The sequence below is a fragment of the Pan paniscus genome, chromosome 4 (genome assembly GCF_029289425.2).
Source record: "Pan paniscus chromosome 4, NHGRI_mPanPan1-v2.0_pri, whole genome shotgun sequence".
Lineage (NCBI taxonomy): Eukaryota > Metazoa > Chordata > Mammalia > Primates > Hominidae > Pan > Pan paniscus.
Window position 1 is genome coordinate 105,148,083 of NC_073253.2, and position 25,731 is coordinate 105,173,813.

Here is a 25,731-nt window from a genome sequence, read left to right on the forward strand (position 1 = left end):
TGCTCTGTCCCCACCAACATGACCCTCCCAACCCCAGCCTGTAAACTTCTTTGATGCCTGTTTTCATAGCCCTTGTGTCTGGCACAGTGCTTGGAACAGGAAAGGGTTCAAAATTGTGGGGGAAAAGGGGGAAGAAAAAGCAAACTGAGAGATGGGAAAGAGGGAGGGAAAAGGAAGTTATCTAGGATTCCACATGGATTTGTCTGAAGTTAGCACTAATATGTTGGTGCCTCTGCCTTCATATTCCATGCTTCTAAATTATCCCTGGCACCATCCTGGTCCCAAATTCTGTTCCCATCCCTCAGAGCAATAGAAATGGATTTTAACCTCTCTGCTTACTGTCCCCAATCCCAGTCCTGACAGTACACTGTCTACGCTCATATTAGATAGCACAAGATGATTTTTATTGTGAACGTGATGGGATTTCAGGGCTAGAATCATTTCCAGTTAATAGTGTGACATTAGGAGTTGATAGATTTAGCATCAGCCTCGGGAGCTAAGTCGAGCTCACTCATCTGCCTTTAGTGATGCTGTAACTTTGTTCAAAAGGACCACTCAGAAAGCAGAGCTGCCGGCTGCTCGCTCACAGCTCCTTAGATAAGGCAGGCCCATTCCGTTGGCTTATTTTCTGAGCATAATGTGCTCATAGCATCTGTCAAAACTCATTGCTTATAAAAGACAAGGACCTACCTTAAGCCAGCTTAAGTATGAAATGAAACTCATGTAACTAACTTGTGTAACTCATGCAACTGAAACCTGCAGGAAATGTTGAGCAGGGGCTCAAATCAAACCGTGTCATCAGGGCTCTCTCTCACTTCTGTTCCTCTGTGCTGGTGTCATTCATAAGTAAGTCCTCTCCACATAGTGAGCCCAGCATTTTCAGCATAACAACCCTGGCAGAAAACATCTCTTTTCATTTTATTTTCCTCTTTTCAAACAGTTTACAGCCAAAGTCCCAGGATCTGAGACTCATTGGCCTCTCTCAAACTCAGTAACTCTATTCAGGGCATTGGAATACTCTCAATGTCTATTCCTAGAAATTCAGAATTGGAGTCAGCCCTAGCCCACCCACATAGACTGCTCATAGGCAAGGGGTGGCTCCCAAAGGAAAATTGAATCATGGAGCAGAAATAAGAAGGAATGATGTTGGGCAGATGTGAGGTTCATTTTTTGTGTCAACTTGACTGGGTCAGTGTTTGAACAGATATTTGGTCAAACATTATTCTAAGGGTGTTTTTGGAAGAGAGTCACATTTAAATCGGTAGACTGAGTCAAGTAGATTGCCCTCCCCGATGTGTGTGGGCGTCACACATAGTTGAAGGCCTGCATGGAACAAAAAGGCTCACCCTCCTCTAACTAACAGAGAATTCTTTCTGCCTGACTGCATTTGAACTGGGATGCTGGCTTTTTTCTGCCCTTGGACTCAAACTAAAATACCAGCTCTTGGCTGGGCACGGTGGCTCACGCCTGTAATTCCAGCACTTTAGGCGGTTGAGGCAGGCAGATTGCCTGAGCTTGAGAGTTCGAAATCACCCTGGGCAACATGGTGAAACCCTGTCTCTAATAAAATACAAGTAAATTAGCCAGGTGTGGTAGTGCATGCCTGTAGTCCAAATTACTCAAGAGGCTGAGGTTGGAGAATTGCTTGAGCCAGGGAGGTGGAGGTTGCAGTGAGCCAGGATTGCCCCATTGCACTCCAGCTTGGGCGACAGAGTGAGACTCTGTCTCAAAATAAATAAATAAATAAATAAAACAAAATACCAACTCTTCCTGGGTCTAGAGCCAGCATGCATTTAGGCTGGAATTTACACCATTGGTTCTCCTGGTTCTTAGTCCTTCTGACTCAGACTGGTGCTACACCATCTGCTCTGCTGGGCTTCCAGTGTGCTTTCTCACCCTGCAGACCTTGGGGCTTGTCTGTCTCCCTAATCATGCAGACTAATTTCTTACAATAAATCCCTTTCTATATATGCATATAACCTTTTGGTTTTGTTTCTCTGGAGAACCTTGAGTAATACAGAAGGCCAGACAGTAGAAACCCTCTATACTCTCCATGTTCTCTTGCTGTGTCTTTGAAGTCCCTGTGTTCTGTCTACCCACATCTCCTTCCTATCCTTGAAATACATGTGTGGCCTATTCCAAAGCTCATTCTTATCCTCTGCTTTGAAGCCCTTCCTTATTTTACTCTTGGAGAACTCAGCATCATCCACCTTATAGTTTCACAGAGCATAAGTATTTCCCCACCATTTCCTCATTCTGATTCCACATGGATTTCTATAGCTTCCCTACCTTTAAGGGAGAAGAGACGCTTTTTTTGTGCACCCACTATGTATACAACCCTGTGTTAATGGTTTATGGAATATGGATAGGAAATACAGATGCTACTTGACTTACAATGGGGTTATGTCCTGATAAATTTGTTGGAAGTTGAAAATATTGGAAGTTAAAAACTCATGTAAAGGATAAGTCATGATTGCGGACTGTGAATGTCCCAACTCACGTGTGATGGCCATTACTGGCCTGCTGCCTTCATGCTGGGCAATTATCTTGAGTTTCATCTCAAGAGTAATTGCCTTCCTCTTCTTCTCACCAGAAGCAGGAGACACAGATGGGCATTTTGTAGACGTGATGGATGCGGAAACAGGATATCCAAAAATTGCTGGCAACACAGCACACTGTCATCATGTGCCTGACTGGGAGCTGCATTTCACTGCCGCTGTCCAGCACCTCAAGAGAGTATCCCACTGCATATCTCTAGCCTCGGAAAAGAGCAAAATTAAAAATGAAAAACATGGTGTTTACTGAATGCATATGGCTTTCATACTACTGTAAAGCCAAAAATAGGAAGTTGAACCATTTTAAGTCAGGGACAAAGGTACTTGGTTTCTTCTCTCAGAGTGAGAATTAGATAATCATGGTCTTCTCCCTTCCTCTAGCCTTACTTTCTGACTCATCTCTAATTAGGCAGTTCACAATATTTCTTGAAGACACATATTATCCCCAGAACTGTTGTTAGGGTAGTGATTAAGTTCAGTGACTGGTGACAGTAAACCAGAGTGATGACAGGAAAAAGCAATGAAATGAGCTTGAAGACAAGCTAGAGGCAAGTCATGCCAGAGGTTGCCCCTTAGGGTTGGTGCCTGCCATAGCAGGAGCAAAACCAAAGATGATGCCGTTGCACCTGACTGAGGCATCAATCACAAATGGCCCATCCCCCAAATTATCTGGTTCATCTCGTAGAAGCCAGTTGGTATGCTATAAGTGGTCAGAAGGCACAGGGTGAAGATCCGGTGTCAATATTTACCTAATGTGAGATCATGGGAGGCCACTTTACTTCTCTGGGTTGTTTCCTCCTCTGTAACTTGAGGTACTACAAGGCTGACTTCATGGTCATGTAAGCTCTGTGCAGTCCCAGAGGAGCCCTCATGTAGAACAGCCCCACACTTGGCTTAGTGCTTTGCTGTCACTGTCTTGAATTTCTTAATGATTTTTAAACAAAAGGCTCATCATTTTCATTTTGCACTGGGTAATTATGTAACTTGTCCTGTGAGCCAAGTCAGTGATTCCACAGGATTCCTGGGGTTGGTCTATGGACTAATGTGCCTAAGGTCCTATTTGTTTGGGAAAAAGGTGGGTTAACCATTAAACAAAGATAAGTAAGTTTCTTTACTGAAGGACATCTCAGAGTGTTTACATGTTAATATTTTTGTCACTCTCCAGAAAAAGAAAATGAAAATCATCTTTTAAACTTATTTGACCACAAAGCTCTCCAATTTATTTTTTTCTCAAGAAGCATCTCATATAACAAGTGACAAGCAGAATACATTTTGGAGAATGTTGGCTTCACTGTTTGCTTAGGTATCTGTGAAGTCTTACAACCTATACTTTTTTTTATTGTAATGAGTCATGGATGGAGACCAGGAGCAGGGGAAGGGGAATTAAAGTTGGAATTAAGGAGTGGAAACAGGGTCTAGTTCCACATTCAAAGATGAATAATGTTATTCTATGGCCCAGGGCTCTGTTGCAAGAAAGAGTTACACTGGTCTTGTCTCACTGAAGCCCACACAGACCTACCATTTATCTCCTCTGAATTTCTATTTACGCTGCTTTATCTATGTAAATGCCCTGCTTCACCTAAGTCTAGTAAATTCTTATTGTTTCTTCCTCCAAAATGTATCTTGAATTTATCTACATTTATGTCTCCCAGCTTCACCCTTGTGTAAAACACTTTGTCACAAATGGAGCAGTGCTATAGTTTTCTAATTCACCTCCCAGATCCACCCCATTCTCCACTTGGTACTCTGACTTGACTTCTCTTTCCTAATTGCAGACTGGCCTCATGCCACTTCCCAGAATAAAACCTGTCAAAAGTCCTGCTGTTTTTAGGAGAAAATCAAGACTTCCACTCATAACTAACTGCCTTGCAAGATCTGAACCCCACTTGCTTCTCCAACTTCGTCGCAAGCTAGCCTGCCTATTGCTCCTATTCTCTGAACACAGTGACCTTTTGAGACTTTCTTGAGAGCACCAAATTATTTTTCATTTTAGGAAATGTTTACTTTCTGCTTTCAGTCTCATGAATATTCTTACCCTTGCTATTCAAATGGCTGACTCCTCTTTAGTCTTTAGGTCTTCAATAAAAATCACTTCCCTTGCAAGATCTTTCTTGACCACTTTTCTGAAGCACCTCCCCCACCCCCACTGATACCATATACCTCCTACCCCTCTTAATACTATCAGTTCATCCTGGTCATTCAATTCTTAATATCCATACATGCTATAATTAGTTGTTTACTTTCTCATTGCTAGAATGCCAATGCCTTGAAGGCAGGGATTATATCCCTCTGGTATATCCGATTCTTAACAAATGCGTGGTACATAGTAAATATTCACTGTGTATTTGTTGACTGAATGACCAAGTGAATGAATTCCTAAAGGTCTGTCTAATGCTTGTTTCCTATCCATGATGTCTCTTCTGATTTTTCCCAACAAGAAAGGATGTCTCCTTTGTCTGAATTCTTGTAGTTCTTTACCTATGACTTCTTTATAGCTCTTGTATTCAACCCCTTGGCATTATTTGTGACTTTATTTCATCCTTCTTAAGTTCCTGGAGTAGCATCTTACAGATTTTTGTATACTCCAGCTGTTCCTGGCACAGAATAGGTGCTCAATAATTCTGATTGACTTGATTTGAATAATTGAAAGAGCTTTCAATAGAACAGGCACCTAAAAAGTTGTTGAAGAAGATTATTTAAAAATAAAACAACAACAAGCCAAAAATGGGCACATTTTCCGGCCATTTTAGGAGTCTTGGAGAACAGCCTAAACACCAATCTCCGCTGATCCAAATAGGCTTCATTAAACACTCCCTGGGCCTGTGAGATGGATGGCATCTGAGCAGAGCCCTGACAGGCAGGAAGAAAAGATCTCCACCTCCAGGTGCTCCTCCACTGCTCCTGGCCCCAATTAATGGCCCTGCCATGGAAACTTTCAAGGAGGAAACTGCTGTGAGTGTGAAGACTGAGCAGTGCTCCTTTTTTCTGGCCCTTTTAGAAATTTCCTCCGATTGAGAATTAGTCCTGGATATATGTGCATAGGTGAGATTACAATAAAGACTTGGGAAAGAGGAAGGTGTCTTTCTTGGCCAGGACACTCAAACATGAGTGACTATTACCATTCTGAGTTTATTTTGTTTCATCTATAGAAGTAATAATGTACACCTAACAGGGTTGTTGTGAGGATAAAATAAGATAATATATGTCTTAATTTTATATACATATAGTAGATGCTAAATATGTGTTAGGTTCCTTCCTATCTTCCCTTCCATTTCAGGTAAGAGCTCTGTGCGTGACCTCCAGGATGGACCACATCAGGGGACATAATTTGAATTTATAGAAAGGGGAAAGTTAGATTGAGTTATATGTGTATACACATGAGTGCATATACCTCATGTATATGTGTTATCTGACGGGAAGCTGGTACTTGCTACGCATTTTGATGTGATAAGTGAACAGCAAACAAAATGACGTGCGCCCAGAAGAGAATGCAACTGGAACCTTCATCTCAACCTGGACAGTAGTGCCTTGTGGAGATACTGTTAGTTTGTGGGAAGAAAAGTTATACAGCCTTAAAGGGGCAAAGGGTGAAATTTTCTTCTTCAAGCTAGGAATAAGAACAAGTTTCATCTGAAGCAAACTAACATCAGAAAAGTCACAATTTCTTTTTTAAAGTTTGTTTCATAGCCAGGGTGAGGGATTTCCATTGGCAGAACTAGAAGCCTTTTCATATCAGTCTCCATTATTTATTAAATGAACTTCAGAAATAGATGGATAAAGTAGTATCTGACACTTGAAAGTCTCTGCCAGATGCTGTATTCCTAGCCCAGCAAAAGAGGGGCCAGATTACATTATGATGTCATTTTTCTCTCTTCCTTTCTGATAATCATTTCCTGGACACAGGGGTGGAAAACAGATTGCTTGGAAACAGAACATGTCTAATAGAAACTCACTTAAGGTTCAGGAAATACCTGAAACATAAAGGATTTTTTGCCATAAATGTGATGTGACAAGTTCACCTGTGGACCAAATGAAGTAAATGCATGGAGGACCATAAAGGCATCCATTTGCTTGAGAATTATCCACACAGTAACCTGACTTCAGTTTACAGATGCCTCTGGAACATTTGCTGTGGCCTTGGGTTTTTTCGTCTATATCCATGGTATTTCTTCACTCTCTTATTACAAATGGGTAAGAGATCTAAGAAGAAAATCAAAACTAAAAGAAGAATAAAAACACACAGAACCCCCCTCCCCCAAAATGCCCATGTTTACAAGGACAATGGATGGAATGGATAGAATTTGAGATAAATCTGTCACAATGATAGCTGTCATTTAAAATGGTTGTCTTCAAAATTTTGTTTAACTGACTTTTTTTTTTTTTTCTCTGTCATCCAGGCTGTAATGCAATGGCGTGATCTTGGCTCACTGCAATCTCCACCACCTGGGTTCAAGTGATTCTCGTGCATCAGCCTCCCGAGTAGCTGGGATTACAGGCATGCACCACCTCACCTGGCTAATTTTTGTATTTTTAGTAGAGACAGGATTTTGGCTTGTTGGCCAGGCTGGTCCCAAACTCCTGGCCTCAAGTGATCTGACCACCTTTGCCTCCCAAAGTGCTGGGATTACAGGAGTGAGCCACTGAGCCCCAGTGTTTAACTGACTTTAACATGGCATGAAGTTTATTTTATGATTGTAAGTTTTGGAAAATAACACATATATTTGCTTTGTTGTTAATGAAAGCTTACTTTAAAAAGATGCAATGAAAAGGAGATTCACTGGGAAAGAGGGCCATCTTCTCTGACATTTAATACATGAAAACACAGCAAAATGATAGGTAAATAATACACGTTCCAGAATGTTGATGTCTCAGAGACTCCTCCCCAACTATTTATTTGTTTCTTCTCTCCTCCATCCCACTAACAGTTGTTGCAGTGGCACAGCAGCACCAGGGCCATTTATTAGATGAGGCACTTTATTAGAATGGTGCTTCATTGGAATAGAGACCCACACAGTCCTTGAGTGAAGATACATGTTGGCAATGGGAAGAGGTTATTTTGCCACAAGTCATATTAAAGATGACTGGGTGTTGACACAATACAGAAAATCGCTGGTGAAGGATTTTAACCTTCTTTAGCAATGAGCAGGTCACCTCATGGAAAGATAGGACAGAGTTTTCTGAAATCTTCCCAGGAGCTTAACGAATGGATTTGAGCATGATTATAAAAATGGCTGCATAAATATTTTTCTTTGCTCATTTCAGAGCATGGTAATCAGAAAGGCTCTTTGAAAACAATATTTTTATCTGCACCTCAGATTCATCCATACCCATTAGCTGCTTAATTAGGCGAAACAAACTTTAAGTTGCATGCCAGGGGCTTAATTTAATTTGCCTGGGATAAGCAGTTGGCCATAGCTGTGAAGCCTTGTGTTTTTAGAAATTATACTAGAGTATTGAAGCAAAAACTCTTAAAATACAGTGTGGAAATTGAAGCAGACCATAGTTCATATTGTGTGGGAAATTTAAAGAGGTCTAATAGCCAGTAAGCAGGTATGTGAGTCACATCTCCCTGATGTTGTTCACATTCCAGTTGCTTGTTTTTTCACTCTAGTCCTGTGGATTCTAAAGTAGTACAACTCAAGTGACATCAGTTCATGAAGACAAAAGAAGCTTTTTGTTTGATTTTGGCTGGGTGGGTGTTTTGTTCAGGCAAGTATTGAGCAGAAGAAAAAATGTCTTTATAAATCCTTAGCTTAATGGATTTTTAAAAAATCAAATGTAAATTCTATTAAACTACTTTTCAGTTATCACATAATTTACTTAGGCATTTCTGCAGAGCAAAATATATTTGGTCTAAATGCAAAGGGAAAAAAGTGATTTAACTTTGCAAGAAACTGTTCCTTTGTTTTTTTAAAAATAAGTATTTTTAAATTTTATGGGTACATAGTAGATGTATTATTTATGAGGCACTTGAGTTATTTTGATATAGGCATACAATATGTAATAATCACCTCAGGGTAAATGGAGTATCCATCACCTCAAGCATTTATCATTGCTTTGGGTTACAAACATACCAATTATACTCTTTTAGTTATTTTTAAAAGTACAATAAATTACTGTTGACTATACTTGTCTTTTGTTTTCAATCATTTAAAATAACATCCAAGACACAATTCTTGTAAAAAGGAAAGTTAGAAAGTTGATTTTTACAGCATGTAAAATAAATATATTTAGGTATGTAGCACCTTCCTGGAATAATAGGGGAGTCAATAGCAAAGCCTGTGTCCATTGTGTGTCACTGATGCATGTGTTGTGTAGAAAATCAGGAGGAACTATGGATAGGGCTCAGGGTATGAGTGCTGGCTCCGACCCTGATATTAGCTGTGACTTGAGACAAGTCACTTGACTATGCTGTCTTAATTTTCCAGTATGTGAAAAAGTGAAAGAAATAATATGACTTATTTAGCCCACAGGGTTGTCTACAGCAGAGGCGGAAAAGATGAATGTGATTAACATATTCAGCTGGGAAAATATGCAGCAAGGTTCAAATGAGAGCTGTGAGGTACAAAGAGAAGAAGGTTGAGAGAAAATTTGGAAGTGAAGAGCTAAGGGGCCCAAAAGTAGTGTCTAGAGTGAGAAGAATGGGCTAGAAGAAAAGTAGCAGTGGGTTTGATGCGTAGAGAGAGGCTGGCATGAGCGTGGACAAGATACCATCACAGCAGAAAACATGGAGCCACTTGGTGATGGGGTGGAGTCTTCTACATTGACCTTGATGCAGTGTGTATCTTCTGTTAACCATACCCATGCTGCAATCTGTGACAGGATGGAATTTGTTGTGAATCCTTGTAGGGTCAGGGCCAGGAATCAGTGAGAATGACTGCATTGTGTTGATACTTGAGTCCCCTGCCAAGCTTGGTAGATAGGAACAGTCCACGCGGTGGCTGAGCGTGATGAGGTAATAATTGAAGAGACAGAGTAAAATGAACAGAAAACCACTGGGTGTTCAGTGCACAGAACTTCTTGGCATGCTGGATTTATCCAGCAAGAAAAAGAAATAGAGGGAAGACATTGGCTGATGATCTCTCGCTTGTAGACTTAGTTGCTTAATTGCCAATGAGGGAGAGATGCTGCTTGCAGGTGAGTTGCCAAAGTGAATAAACATGAGTTATGTTAAGAAATTAACAAAAGATAAATGTCAGGCAAGTTTCTGGAAAACACAGACTGGTGAGAAGATCCACTGGACTGTGAAAAAGCCTTACCCTTGGAAAGTGGAGGGAGTGCCATCATTTAAGATATTTAAAACAAGACTAGCTAAAGCATCTGCTAGAATCTTATCCAGAAGGGAAAAATCCAGATCTGGCAAGAGATGAACTAGCTGATGTCTGGGAGCTCTCACACCTCTCATTCTCGATGTTGAAAAGCTGTGGTCAAATCCCTGAACATTTTCCCGAGCACATTTAAGACTGGGAGCTGTGTGAATCATTAGTCATTCTGGTAATCTCTAGGAGGCAGTGCCAGCTGTGGAATTTTGAGCAGATGTGGCAAAACAGCAGAAACCACCTTTTGGATTCATATCCTCTTGTCTCTCACTCTTATCCTTGGAAGAATCTGAGCATATTTTTAAAGGGCAAGTTAGGTGGTAGTAGAGTTGTGAAAAAAAAAAAAAAAGAGAGAGAGAGAAATCTGTTTGAGAGAGAGAGCTTCCAACTTCCTAATTTATATTAAGGGGAGAATAATTGTAAATGCCCAGATTTAAGTACAGTAAACTATGCCTTGATCTAACCATTATAGGACTCTGCCCAACGCAGAACAATTATCAACTGTTAATTATGCGTTTGAGCAAGAGGCCCAGCAAATTGATAATTCCAGACCATCTTCCCTCTGCTGCCTATCTGTTTCTAGCCTGTCCCTTGGCTATTTGCTAGCAGAATAAACTATATCCTTGATAAGACTGCCATTTGAGAAAAAAATCCGTCTGGAAGGACTGGCAGAATAGAAGGGATAGGAGTGCTCCCTTGATAAGTCATAAAGACCATCTGTCAGCTCTGAATCTCTGATCTAGGCTGATTGGGGAAAAGACAGGTGCAGATTGAAGTTGAAAACAGTTTTTTTGAATGAATTTGTCAAAAGTTTGCCTTACTTAATTTCCACGAGAGTCTAAACCTGTGGCTTTGAATCGGCCCTTGAGAGTGACATTTCCATTGCCTGACTCTGACACACATGTTGTGTAGAGAGGCAGAAAGAACCATTGATAAGGCATCAGAAACTCAGGGAATGAGGCCTGGCTGTATGTGACTTTGGACAAATCACTTGACTGTGTTATTTTAGCTTTCTGGTGTGTGAAAAGGTAGTAACTCTCTTTTAGAGTTAACCCACAAGGTTGTATTTATTAAGGGAGGAAAAAAAGGAGCAATTAATGTATTTTCTTCTGAAAGAAAAGCATTTAAATTAGAACAATTTGTCCTATCAAAAGCCAATTTCTCTATTCACTTAGTAACTGCAGCTCATCTCCTTTTACTTACTTAACTCCAGAAGTTCATCTTGTGTTCTGTATCATTAACATTCCCCATCAACTGGATCATTCCCATGGGTATACAAAAACTCTTAATATTTCTCATGTTAAAAGAACAAAAACAAAAGAACTTTAATTCCCAGTCCCATGTCTTTCTCCACCTACTGCCCACTTGCACTGCTACCCTCCATGACAAAACACTCAATGGAGTTGTCTATACTCTCCTTCTGCTTGCTCATCTTCCAGTCTGTTTTTAACTCATTTCATCAGGCTTTGTTCTCATCACTCATTTGAACCTGTTCTGGTAAAGTCACCAGTGACTTCCACATTGCTGGATCTAGTGATCACCTTACAGCACTCATTCTTCGTGAACTCTCTGCATCATTTGACACAATTTTTTACTTCTTGAAACACTCTTCACTTGACCTCCAGGCTGTGACAATTTTCTCATACTCATTCTGTCTCCTCAACTACTTTTCAGGCTTCTCTATGGGTTCCTTATCTTCTTTCTGATCACTGTTTTGGAGTTTGGGGGGGCTTATTTATCAGATTTTTGTCTTCTTTGTATTGTTAGGTGACTCCATCCAGTTTCATGGCTGTAAATATTATCTCCAGCCTCAACTTGTCCTTTGAATTACAAACTCCCATCAAGGTGCCTCTGTGGCATTGCCAGTGTCTATCTAATAAGTTTCTCAAACTTAGCATGTTCAGTACATCTATTCAGTTAGTCAGGCCAAAGTTCCAGGAGTTAACTTTGAATCTTCTTCCTTCATATACTAAATCCTACCCATCAGCAAATCCTGTCCATTCTTCAAATTATATATCCAACTATTCTCCACCAAGTTCATGACTACTATCCTATCACTTGTTCATTCTATTAAGTCATTAATATCCTATTCTATCATTCTATTAAGTCACCATCATCTCTCATTTGGACTAGGGTGAAAGTCTTGTAATGGATTTTGCTTTCACTCTAGACTGCCCAAAATCCAGTGTCCACACATCACCTTCAAAGATCTTTTAAAATCTCAGTGCGATTCTTTCACTTCTCATTCAAAATCCTCCAACTCAAATTCTTTACACTGGCCAATAAATCTCACATCAGATTTAATTTTATTTTCTATTTTTGTCCCCATTACACATTCTGTTCTGGTCATCTGAGCTTTCTTGGGTTCCTTAAACATGCCAGGCTTATTTTCTTCTCAGGCTCTTTGCAATTCCTGTTTCCTCTGCCTGAAGTTTCTCTTCCAGATTTTGAAGGATTTTATCCAGAGTCCTTCGCTGACCATCTGACCTAAAATGGTCCTTGAGTCCCTGCTGTGTCGCCACAATCTCTCAACTTGATTAATTTTCCTTTAGAGCATCTATTAGTGTCTAAAGTTACATCATTTATTTTTTGTTTTTAACTTGCTTTTGTTTTTTGTTTTCTCAGTCTTTCCAAGTAAAGGTAAGTTCCCTGAAAGCGAAGTTTACTGTTGTATCCTCAGCATCTGAAATAAGACTAGCGTATAGTAGATGCTTCATAGTGACTTTAAAAAATCTTATTAATTCACCATACCATCTAAATTTCTTTGAAAATCTCTTTGTCATGTTTAACTTTTGATGCATAAGGACATCAGGTCTTCCTTATGGAATCAGAAAATGCCTGCTGTGTTGGTTAACTCCAGTGCACTACTGTTTGTTCTCACAGTGATGTTCAGTAGCCATGTTTGTGTAGTTGCTGATTCTTTATAACTCCTGCGGTTTTTTTCTCCCTAAGGAGTCCTAGATATGCCAATACATCACAAGGATACACCACAAGGGAAACTGACCACTTGGATGTGCTTTGGAATGGGCTTTTGGGGCAAAATTGAAAAAACAAACAAACAAACAAAACAAACAAACGAAAACCAACCTGGGTTCTTTTGTAATTCACTTTCCTGAAACATGGATGTGTCAGTGTAGGGACTGCGGATGGAAGCAATTAGGGTGAGAATGGAGGTGAGCTGGTGAAAGAGCAAGCCAGGGTGAGAGTTGGCTCCAGGACATTGAAGAAAGCAGAACTGAGAGTCAGGGGCACAGACTGATATAACACCTCAAGGCAGAACAGAGAGGCCCAGTGCTGGAAGGTGGGGGTCTACTGATGGTGACTGGCAAGGTGAGGGAGGTGATCACAGAGCTGGACCGTGGAGATAAATATCAACCTGCAGGATAGAGGGGATAATGTTAAAGGAGAGGCTAATTTCTGCTTAGGGAGTTCTCAGCTCCTCCTTTCTGGGGTACTAACTGCACTCTTTATTCAACTTAATTATTTAGGAATTTGTTAAATGCCCACACATGCCAGGCTCTGTGTTAGCTACTGGAGATAGAAAGCTAAAAAGGAAGCCCCCATTCCCATTTTATGCCTTCGAAGTGCTTTTTACACAAGAAATCTTTTTAAAATCAGATAAATTTGCATTAATTTCAGGGAAAATGATGGAAATTAGTTGAGGTTGAGGGGAAAAGAAGATGGAACAGAAATAGAAGACTTGAAGAGGTAAGTTACTTCCCTGAAAATATATATTTTTTAGTATTTATCAAAGGTTTCATCAGTGTAACAAGCATTTCACTGTCAGTAGGGGATTTTTTTCTTTTTTCTCCTTGCTCATATCAGCATAGGAGATTGGAGGATGGAATAAGAAATATTAAGTCAGTTACATAGGTATGTTATTTCTCAGAGTGTCAAAAAATTTTATATTGGGGATTCCAACGTAGGCAAACATTTATAAATGCTGTTCTTATCTTCTGTGCTCTTCTTTTTTTCCCTAGGACTCCTTGGAGAAGTTCACATGACATTCTGTTTGACATAAAATCAGCATGTGTCCCAAGTAAATCAACAACAGCTGTTTTAAATAGCAGATTGTATTTCAAAATATCATTATGAACCAGGGGAAGAATTGCATGGATGCCTGTGTCTCCAGATTACAGTGATGGAACCTAGCATCTGGACATTATGGCCCTGGGCAGACAGATCTCAGAGTTGGCTGGAAGATGGTTATCTATTTAATGAAACAGTGATCTTTAGGGGGAAATTTTTTTCATGATTCATGGGTTAAAAATGCCAGCAAAAAAGAATGAAAGGAAAAAAGGCTCGGTTACATTCAGAGGAGTCATGCTTCTGTTGGCTAAAGCTTCTACTCAGAATCCTGTGCATTTCTCTAAATGGGGTAGCAAAGCAGTTTAATACTAGTCTGTTCACTTCAAAAGTACTCATACCAATAAACTAAGTAAGATTCAGTACCCATCCCCACAAGAGTTCTTAGATAACATGATGGACTAACTGTATTACACTGTGTCACTAAGAAAGTGTAGATTCTGTGACCTACAGGTTGTTCCAGGCACAGGATGGACCTGGCTGCACTTTTCAGTCTCTCTTGTTGTCCCCCACTGGTTAAAATTCCTTCGGCAATGCCAGCAGCACTTCTCCCTGCTCTGATTTTAGGCCTCAGAGGAGAATTTAGGCATTTCCCCTTCACGTCCTAATAAATGCTTCTTTGAACAACCTGCTTCCATGATGCTGCCAAGTGAGCCTTTCCTGTTGGCACAACCCCACTGAGTTGCAGGGCAACAGCTTCATCCTGTGGTGGCACATGCAAATTTCAGAATCTCCATAGCCGGACCAGTGTGCCTGACCCAGGTGGGCACCCATTTCCTGGAGAGTCTCCTGTCTTATTTGCAGGCTTGCTGAAGGGTCCATCATTACATTGCATGACTGAAAGTGCAACTGTCATGACTCCTGGCTCTCTGCAGGCCTTGTCCATTGTGCACAATATTATGAGTCCTGTGGTCAGCCTTAGTACCTCAGGGAACTGCTGGACTTGATCTCATGCTCTAGATTCACTATGGCCTCACCATGCTGTCTTTAGATTGACAACTCTAGCAGGCTAGCCTGCTCACATATCCAGTCTCTAGGCCCAGGTGCTACCTTCTGTACCTATACTTCTAGCCTGCAGAGCAACCCCTCCATAAGCCTCTAATACCCAGCCAGAGATAGTACTGTGGGCCCCCTTCTGCTTTGGGACAGGAGTTTGAACGTATCTCCACTGGTCACATACCTCCCAAAAAAGTTACTGAAAAACTTCTGTTTCTATCACTTATATCTGAGGTTGTCAAAGTTTTGCCTATTGTAAGTGAAAATGTGAATCCAGAAAGTTCATGGGTCCAGCTTGTGCTTTCCCACTGTCTGGTGTCTTCTTGGAAATACTTGCTCGCTCCAGGCCACTCTTGCCACAGTGAAAATTCATCTGAAAAACAAACAAACAAAAAAACCCACCTATTTATTTTAGAATATTTACTGTAAAAATAGAAAGCTTTCAAATGACAATGCCTCTGAAATGCTTTCCAGATAGGTCCAAATTATACCTACCCTTTAAAGCACAACTCAAATGCCAGAAGTAATCAATAACTTCCCCTTTTGAATTCTCATAGCATTTTATCTGAAACACTCTTAAGACGCTTATACTTTTTCCCCTGGATTATTGTTACTGACACATAACCACCTTCCAAGAAAACTCTGTATAGTATAGGCTATCGTATTCCTCTATCTCCCACAATGCCTGTGCATGGGAGACTCTTAATATATGTTTGCTGATACAAAATACAGAACTCCTTGAAGGGGTTATGGTACTCTGCAAAATAATGACAACAAACACATTGAAAATGGCCACATTTCTGGCCAGTAGCTCCTGGTTGCTGCATATATCTATGGACAAGGGTAGTAGGGTCTTTTCAACTCTTTCTAGATTGTCCTCCCCAGGCAGCTGGAAGCCTGACTCCAAGAGTGAAGTTAATAACGAGACAAATGGAAAGTGATTGTAACCATTCACCCAAACCATGATGGCATCTAATTAACAAGCATGGTTTTGACCGCCATGTGAGAATATGAGTTCACACATGTGGTGCTAACCTTGCCAGGCAGACCTTTTGAAGGAAAATGGAATCTAACTCAGTGGCAAAAATGTTCATTCCACAGAGAAAAGCATCCTGATTGTTTTAATCTAGCACAGGCAGGGAGCTCTTTCAGCAGGGAGATCTAGACTTCACTCTTGAACGTGAACAACAAAAGCCTCTTGAGCTTTCAAAGTACAATTCTGTCTTCTGCTCTTGCCTTCTAACTAACACTGAAGGTCAGAGAAAGGAGATGGTATATATGATGTAAAAAACAATGAATACCAAAGTTGCTACTTTTCTCTCCAAGGTTAATTCTGTTTAGAATCTTCTTCACAGTGGACCTTTGAGACAACACAAAATAAAACCAAGGGAAATAGTGTGCAAATTGCTCTCTCTCCAGGAGAAATTTTGACAAACCCTTTATGGAACACTCTACTGAGAAAAGCATTCTTGTTCTCTTCCTCTTGTTGTTAATGGGGTTACATTCTTTTGACCTCAGAAGCAGCCAGCTTACCCCACCTTATGTCGAAATCCTAAAGATATTTTTCAGTGCCTATCAAAACCAATAAATTTGGAAAGCACATTGTTCATGCTTTCTGATTTGCAGTTTTACTGTGTAATATTGAGAAGCCAGGGAGTATGCGAAGCTGAATCCTGAAAACTGGGCCTCATAAGGCATTTTTGGTGTGGCATGTAGGTTTTCCCTTCATCAGTCCGCTGGATGGTGCTTCTATACACACAATTGTCATCACTATTCAATATTCATTTAAGTGCCAACAATAACCAAAGTACAAATTATAAGCTTAAATAACATTTCTGGCCACAGTGAAATGCATGGTGAATACAGAGCAAAATGATTAATAAAGAAATGCAGCGTTTAGAAGATGAGGGAAGCAACAGGGTTCACTCTATTTCTCTTTTCCTAGAACAGCCATCTTTCTTCTTTTCTTGTGGATCTCCTCCATTCTCCACCTCACAAGTCCAGCCCTTCTTCTGCTCCTACACCAGATATGCTTGCAGACTTTAGGACTGGCTCTGACTTTTCTGAATTCCTGAACCATATATTTAAATCCTTTGTTTTGAAAGGCACTTGAGTTGTTCCACCACAGATACTGTTTCATACTCAAACCCTACAGTAAGTATTTGCTTGGGGGCAAAAATGAAAATGCCCAGAAAGGGCCAATCTCACCTGAGTATAAACTAATTCTATCATGGTCAGAGAGCTGGAAAAGTGTGTTCAGGTATGTTCTGTGGTCCAACATGTGTAAGATGATTAAAAGGGCCCTGGGGATTTCCCTGTAGAAGATACAAAGGGCTGTGGTCCAGATTTATTTGGGAACATCCAGTTCTGCCTTAGGAACCCCTACCCCGTACAAATTTGATCTGATTACTGAAAGTGAGATAGTAATACTGAGATGCTCCATTCATTCTTTAATTTGTCTTTTTAACTAACATTTATTGAGCGTCTGCTATGTGCAGGTCTCCGTGCTGGGTACACATGAATATGAGCTGGGCCTTATCCTCAATATGCAAAACTGATCAAACCTTTCATTCCTTTCAGGGAGCTTACAATGACCTTTTCTTATCCAGCACTTCATCTTTGTTTTAACCTCTCCTCACCAGGTATGACAGACCAGTTTGCGATTACGTGAATGAACTCTACTCTCTCATGCCTCTGAGACTCGGTACATGCTATGTTCTCCACTAGAGTGGCTTGCCTGCACTTGAGTCCTAATAAATGCATATCATTGAAATCTATGTTCAAGAGCTATCTTTTCTACAATGCCTTCCTGAATATATTCAGTCAGTTTGGATGCTCCTTCTCCAATACTCTTTTTTTTTTTTTTTTTTTTTTTGAGACGGAGTCTCGCTGTGTCTCCCAGGCTGGAGTGCAGCCGCGTGATCTCGGCTCACTGCAAGCTCCGCCTCCTGGGTTCACGCCGTTCTCCTGCCTCAGCCTCCTGAGTAGCTGGGACTATAGGCGCTGGCTATCGCGCCTGGCTAATTTTTTTTTTTTTTTGTATTTTTAGTGGAGACGGGGTTTCACTGTGTTAGCCAGGATAGTCTCCATCTCCTGAACTCATGATCCTCCCGCCTTGGCCTCCCAAAGTGCTGGGATTATAGGCGTGAGCCACCACGCCCGGCCTCCAATGCTCTTGAAACACTTTATATACACAGTCTCATAAGCTTGATAAAAAAACATGTCTCACTCCAAAATTATAAGTTCTTTGAGGGCAGAGAGCACGAGTTTAGTTACTCTATCTCTATTATCTTCCCCAATGGCTTAGTATATGGTTGACAAATATTTGCTAATTAAATAAATTATTTAATTTAGAAAATGATAACTACTCTAAGAGAGGTACCGATGAGTGGCAGCTGCCATTTATTGACTGCTTATCCTATAGCAGGCACTGTGTTATGCTTTCTATATACATGATTTTATTAATTCCCACTTTATAGATTATGAAACTGAGCTTGGTGAGCTTAGTGAAATTGCTCAATCTGACATGGCTAAATGTGATGGAATAATATTTGAACACAGGCCTGTCTGGTCCCAAAGCTTTGCTCTTAAGTGCCACATGGTGCTGCCCTCATTGAGGCAAAGCTGACTCAGGAAAATGAGCCTATAATTTAGAATGCTATGGCTCTTTTTAAAAGCAGCAATCATAACCCCTATGTATTATTGTAAACGTATGGCCCATTATTTCTGAGTCTGACCTGTAACCTCAAATGATGGTTGAAGAAGGAAACGAAACCCTTCGTGCTGAACAAGCATAGCACAAGCACTGACTTTTCTTTTGAAGTTAGGTCACTATGTAATGCACAGTGTTTAATTGATGCCTGATCAAATTCAAATCTCACTTGAATGTGGAAATTAAAGTTCTCTACAGTGAACTCTGAGGGATTTTGTCAACATGAGATAATTCTCTTCCAAGATAATGACTAAATTTAATCTCACATAAGCCTGATAACAGACAATTCTCCTGACAGCCATGAGGCTGCTGGGCTTGTGTGTGAATGGTGAGAAACTGAGCAGTGGACAGAAGTCCTGAAGTGTGGGATGTGAAGAAAATGGTGAGAAGAGAACAGGACATCTCCAGGGAAAAGAAGGCCCCAGTTAAACACTGCTGTGTCTGAGATAGGACTCTTAGAGCAAGCCTAGCCCTGCCAAAGGCATGTGCAAAGATGTTATTTCAAGTCCTAGAGACATTTCTGGGTGCATTTATTTCCATTTCTTGTTTTTTAATGCTTGTATTTCTCTTCCTAACAATACTGCCCCTGTGATACAGTTAGGCTTTGTGTCCCCACCTAAATCTCATCTTGAATTGTAATCCCCATAATCCTCATAATCCCCACTTGTCAAGAGAGAGACCAGGTGGAGGTAATTGAATCATGGGGTGATTTTCCCTTATGGTGTTTTCAAGATAGTGAGTTCTCACGAGATCTGATGGTTTTATAAGGGCCCCTCCCCCTTGGCTTAGCACTTCTCCTTCCGGCTGCCTTGGGAAGAAGGTGCGAAGGTGCTTTGCTTCCCTTTTATCTTCCACCGTGATGATATGTTTCCTGAGGCCTCCTCAGCCATGCTGAACTGTGAGTCAATTAAACCTCTTTCCTTTATAAATTACCCAGTCTTGGGCCATTCTTAATAGCAGTATGAAAATTGACTAATATAGTAAATTGGTACCACAGAGAGTGTGGTGCTGCTATAAAGGTACCTGAAAATTTGAAAGCGACTTTGGAACTGGGTAACAGGCAGAGATTGCAACAGTTTGGAGGGCTCAGAAAAAGACAGGAAGATGTGGGAAAGTTTGGAACTTCTTAGAGACTTGTTGAATGGTTTGGGCCAAAATGCTGATAGTGATATCAACAGTGAAGCCCAGGCTAAAGTGGTCTCAAATAAAGATGAGAAAATTACTGGGAACTGGAGAAAAGGTCACTCTTGCTATACTTTAGCAAAGAGACTGGCAGCATTTTGCCCCTATCCTAGAGATCTGTGGAACTTTGAACTTGAGACTTAGGGTATTTGGCAGAAGAAATTTCTAAGCAGCAAAATGTTCAAAAGGTGACCTGGATGGTTTCAAAAGTTTTCAGTTTTATGCACTCACAAAGAGACGGTTTGGAATTGGAAGTTATGTTTAAAAGTCTGGAAAATTTGCAGCCTGATGATGCAATAGAAAAGAAAATCTCATTTTCTGAGGCGAAATTCAAACCAGCTGCAGATATTTGCTTAAGTAACGAGGAGCCAAATGTTAATTGCCAAGACATGGGGGAAATGTTTCCAGGGCATGTCAGAGACCTTTTCAGCAGCCCCTCCCGTCACAGGCCCAGAGGCCTTGTTCCTGGGCCTTGCTGCTTTGTGTAATCTTGGGACTTGGTGCTTTGCATCCCAGCTATGGCTAAAAGGGGCTAACTTACAGGTCAGGCCATTACTTTGGAGGGTACAAGCTCCAAGCCTGTGGCTTACACATGGTGTTGAGCCTGCTGGTGCACTGAAGTCAAGAACTGAGGTTTGAGAACCTCTGCCTAGATTTCAGAGGATATATGGAAACACCTGGATGTGCAGGCAGAAGTTTACTACAGGGGTGGAACCCTCATGGAGAACCTCTCCTAGGGTAGTGTGGAAGTAAAGTGTGGGGTCAGAGCCTCTATGCAGAGTCCCTACTGGGGCACTGCCTAGTGGAGCTGTGAGAAAAGGGCCCTTGTCCTCCAGACCCCGGAATGGTAGATCAACTGACAGCTTGCACCATGCACCTGGAAAAGCTGCAGACACTCAATGCCAACCTGAGACAGCAGCCAGGAGGGGGCTATACACTGCAAAGCCACAGGGGCAGAGCTGCCTGAGGCCATGGGAACCTACCTCTTAGATTAGCATGACATGGATGTGAGACATGGAGTCAAAGGAGATCGTTTCAGAGCTTTAAGATTTGACTCTCCCATTGGATTTAGGACTTGTATGGGGCTTATGGCCTCTTTGTTTTGGTCAATTTCTCCCATTTGGAATGGGTATATTTACCCAGTGCCTGTACCCCCATTTTATCCAGGAAGCAAATAACTTGATTTTGATTTACAGAATCCTAGGTGAAAGGTACATGCCTTGTCTCAGTTGAGACTTTAGACGTGGACTTTTGGGTTAATACTGGAATGAGTTAAGAATTTGGGGGACTGTTTGGAAGGCATGATTGGTTTTGAAATGTGAAAGGGACATGAAATTTGGGAGGGGCTGGAGGGAGAATGATATGGTTAGGCTTGTGTCCCCACCTAAATCTCATCTTAAATTGTAATCTCCACAATCCCTTGGTCCCCATGTGTCAAGAGAGAGACCAGGTGGAGGTAACTAAATCATGGGAGTGTTTTCCCTCATGCTGTTCTTAGGATGGTAAGTGAGTTCTCCCAAGATCTGATGGTTCTCCTGAGATGGGAGGTCTTCCCCCTTAGCTCAGCACTTCTCCTTCCTGTCACCTTGTGAAGAAGGTGCCTTGCTTCCCCTTCACCTTCCGCCATGATTGTAAGTTTCCTGAAGCCTCCCCAGCCATGCTGAACTGTGAGTCAATTAAACCTCTTTCCGTTATAAATTACCCAGTCTTGGGCAATTCTTTATGGGGGTATGAAAATGGACTAATACACCCTAGGAATTTGTTTCTCCTCCTTAGGACAAAACAAAAGATACAATATTTCCCTCATCCCATGCTCCAGTCTAGAAACATTTGAGCCCAAATATCTATTGTCTGTGATGGATCCGGTGCAATGAAATTAGCCAATGACCAAGTCTCTAGATCCTTTTAAATTGACTTGTTAAATAAACTTTTATTTTAGGTTCAGAGGTACAGGTGCAAGTTTGTTATACAGGTAAATTGCATGTCACGGGGGTTTGGGGTACAAATTATTTCATCATCTAGCTAATAAGCATAGTATCCAATTGGTAGTTTTTTGATTCACTCTATTCTCACACCTTCCACCCTTATGTAGGCCCCAGTGTCTGTTGTCCTCTTCTTTGCATTCATATGTACTCAGTGTTTAGCTCTCACTTATAAGTGAGAACATGTGGCATTTGGTTTTCTGTTCCTGCATTAATTTGCTGAGGATAATGGCCTCCAGCTCCATTCTTGTTGCTACAAAGGACATAATCTGATTCTTTTTATGGCTGTGTAGTATTCTATGGTGCATATGTACCACATTTACTTTACCCATTCTACCATTGATGGGCATTTAGGTTGATTTCATGTTTTTGCTACAGTAAATAGTGCTGTGATAAACATATATGTGCATGCATCTTTATAGTAGAATGATTTATATTCCTTTGGATATATATCCAATAATGGGATTGCTGAGCCAAATGGTAATTCTGTTTTAAGTTCTTTGAGAAATCATCACACTGCTTTCCACAATGGCTGAACTAATTACATTGTCACCAGCAACGTATAGACATTCCCTTTTCTCTGCAATCTTGCCACTATCTGTTCTTTTTTGACCTTTTAATAATAGCCATTCTGACTGGTGTGAGATGGTATCTGATTGTGGTTTTGATTTGCATTTCTCTAATGATTGGTGATGTTGAACATTTTTTCATATGCTAGTTGGCCACCTCTATGTCTTCTTTTGTAAAGTGATTTGAGCTATTTATTTATTTTTAAATATCCTCTTATTTGGACTCTGCTAGGTCCTGGCTTTGAATGGATTTTCTCTCTTTCCCTTCCTCCTCTACCACTGAGAGTGAGCAGGGTCCTCAAAAGCTGCCGGGCTCCTGGGGCATGTGGAAGGTTGTGCCTGCATGGATATGGAGAGTAGTGTTGGGGATGGGGATTGCTACCTTTCCGTCATTTAGGGCTTTTACCTGCAAAGGCCCATAGAGCTAGCTTTATTCAGAGTTTCATTGCAAAGCCTCATTTCTACTTTCCCCGACTCTTCTCTCAACCAGTCCTTGCCTCCAAGGACACCCATAGAGTCCTTGTGGTCATTTCTCGTGGTTATCAGCCTCCCATGGCTCATCCCTGCAGCTGCAGGAGGTTTGTGGTCCTGCCATTACCTCCTGCAGTTGGTTGGGGCTAGATCAGCCTTTTGGCTGCCAAGGGAGGAATCAGGAGCTGCTCCACATTTTGGGCTGAAGGAAAGACGTTGTAATTATGGATTGAAAGCCCCCACTGTTGGCATCACTGACTGCCCCCTAAGCAGAGGATTACATAGAAATAGACAGCAGGGACACCCAGATGGACGTGGCTCACCCGACTTTTACTGGCTGACTGCGATCACCTTTTTCTGACCTTTAGAAAATGACAGAGTGCTGTGTTCTCCTGACTCAGAGTGTGACTACTGGGGAAGGGTGGCAGAATAATCATGCCCTGGGATGTTGCCATTTTATTATTTTTTTCTTTTTAATCTTAGCACACAATCCAGGAGTGTGCTAAAATGATTTGGACCCTATCCTTGAGGAGTTTAGGATATTGAAGGATGCAATATTAACACAGACATAATAATCGAGAACAACATAAAGGAGTCTATAATGGCTGCATAATTGTGTGCAATTGCCTGATGGGATAGTAGGAGGAGCCTTGAGGGCTGTGGGAGCCAAGAAAGCCTTCAAGAAAAAGTAACTTAAGCTGAGTCTTAGAGAATGTGCTGGATTTGAGTAGGGAGATGGAAGGGCATTCTAGGAGCCAAGACCAAAGGGGAAGGGACAGGAACTGTTTATTAGACGCTAAAGAAAGCAGTACAAACCTGAGGCATGGAAGGACAAGCTGGGAAGGTCTTTAACTGTTAACCCAGGTCCTGAAGCTCAGGGGTGAATCTGATCAGGTGTGAATCTCTTCTATGCCGAAGGTCCAGAGAGTGATTCCTCAAGGTCACAGAGCAGCCATGGTGCCAGATGCTGTGGTGTGTCTGTGCAGTCATAGGCTCAAAGCACTTCTCACTCAACCACATTGCATTTGCTTACAACTCATAACCCCTTTGAAGCTTGCCAAAACACAGGTGCACTTTTGTTTTGAAGACAAACTCTGAGAGCTGCTGATGGGACTTTTTGAGGCCACCATTGCTTCTGCAGCTGCTCATATGCTTCAAAGAACTGAGGCCTTAGCTGCAGGGGCAGGGGAGCCGTTGACTTCTGAGGTTTAGGTGGCAGGTGCCTTTTCTGCAGTCACTCCCTCCCTCTTTGGAAGCAGAGGGTGCTAGCCTCCTACAGAGAGGACTGTGAGCTCCCCCCTTGTCACGGATGGCCCTGCAGTGCCAAGTGCTGACAGGAGGTCGTGGCTGCTTTCAGCGGAGCATTAGCCCTAATAGGTTTGGCAGGATTTTAAAATAATCAAAACAAAGCAGGTTAGAAGGTTTGATGGGGGAGGTATGTGGTGACTGCTTGAGCTCAGATCACATGGTATGTCCAGCAGCCTGGCCCAGAACAGCTCCAAGGCCTGATGCCAAGGGTCTGGGCTGAATAGAAATCTGAAGTGGCTCTATCAGAGAAATTAGTGTGTGATTAGAGCTGAGAAGAGTCACGAGTCTTAACTTCTATTTAGCACTCCAAGAATAAGGTGTCCTGTGTGGTGCCAAATTACTCCCTCTGGGCAGTCTAAAGCATGAGTGGGATGCTTATCCAGGGAGCACGGTGGAGGAAAGATGTGGGGGCTGGGGGGAGGTTGTGGGGTGAAGAATGATGCAGTGCCATGGAGTAAGCTGTAGACAGACAAGCTTTGGTTTTGGGGGTGGGGTAGGGTGTGAAATACTTTCTGTACTGATTTCTGTCCTGCGATCAGATACCTAGAACATGTGTTAGAGCCAAGAAGAGACAGAACTTGACCAGGTTGGGTATTGCTTGATTTTTTTTTTTTTTTTTTAATGAGGTCTTGCTCTGCCTCTCAGGCTGGAGTACAGTGGTGCAATCAGCTCACTGCAGCCTCTGCCTCCTGGATTCAAGCAATCCTTCTGACTCAGCATCATGGGTAGCAGGGACTACAGGTGTGTGCCACCACACTCAACTTTTTTTTTTTTTTGGTAGAGATGGAGTCTCCCTATGTTGCCCAGCCTGGTCCTGAACTTCTGACTCAAGTGATCCTCCTGCCTTGGCCTCCCAAAGTGCTGGGATTACAGGTGGGAGCCACCATATCTGGCTGGTATTGCATTTTTAATACAATTGGAATAGTATATTAAATATTTTTGAAGGAAAGAATAGACCTTCACTGTGGTGGAAATGAAAGGAGTTACCCACCTCATTTTCCTTATGGTAGAACATTGTATTCCAGCCACCACAGGCACTGCAGCCTGTGGCTTTCAGTTGTGAATGACAGCCCACTGAAGTGATTTGTCCTTGCTATCTTTGTCCACAGCAATCCCTGGTTTTGCTCTCACTTTTGCCAGGGCCTCTCTTCTGCATCCTTGATGCCTTTGTCTTCCAACTCTGAATGTTTTTGGCAAGGACAGAGATGTTAAAAAGCTAGCAGGAGGGGCTGGTTCTGACAAAGGACAGGCAGACAGTGCACAGGTGGTGCACCCTAGCCTAACAAAGGCTCCTTTGCTCAGTGGTGGGGAAGAACTTCTGCGTGGCTTTGCTGGAAATCTGTCCCTGAAGCCTAGATGGGCCCAGCCCTCACCTGGCTAGGGATTGTCCCCAAAGCTCTTTTACTGCTAATTCAAGCAGAATGGAGGACTGACACTAAGAAAATAGGCTATCTATCTCATGAAACACCAGGGGAAGACATGTCTAGGTTTGGGACCAGCATCTTAAAGTGTTCAGAAAGTAACATAATTCCTCTCTCTCCCTCTGTCTCT

At 41.7% G+C, this 25,731-nt stretch overlaps 1 protein-coding gene across 6 annotated transcripts in view; it reads left to right on the forward strand.

Annotated features, from left to right (window-relative positions):
- LOC130541533 (uncharacterized) overlaps positions 1-15,145 on the forward strand; it is a 29,898-nt gene extending 14,753 nt beyond the window's left edge. For 2 of the 6 annotated variants that reach the window (XR_008955600.1, XR_008955597.1), the window contains 2 exons: positions 13,514-13,582; positions 13,855-14,582. The gene's annotated coding sequence lies outside the window, so the exon portion shown is untranslated. Of the gene's footprint in view, positions 1-5,832; positions 7,429-13,513; positions 13,583-13,854 lie in introns of those variants that run through there. The other 4 variants (XR_008955598.2, XR_008955599.2, XR_008955595.1 and 1 more) reach the window with 3 other exon arrangements.
- The last annotated feature ends 10,586 nt before the right edge of the window (positions 15,146-25,731 follow it).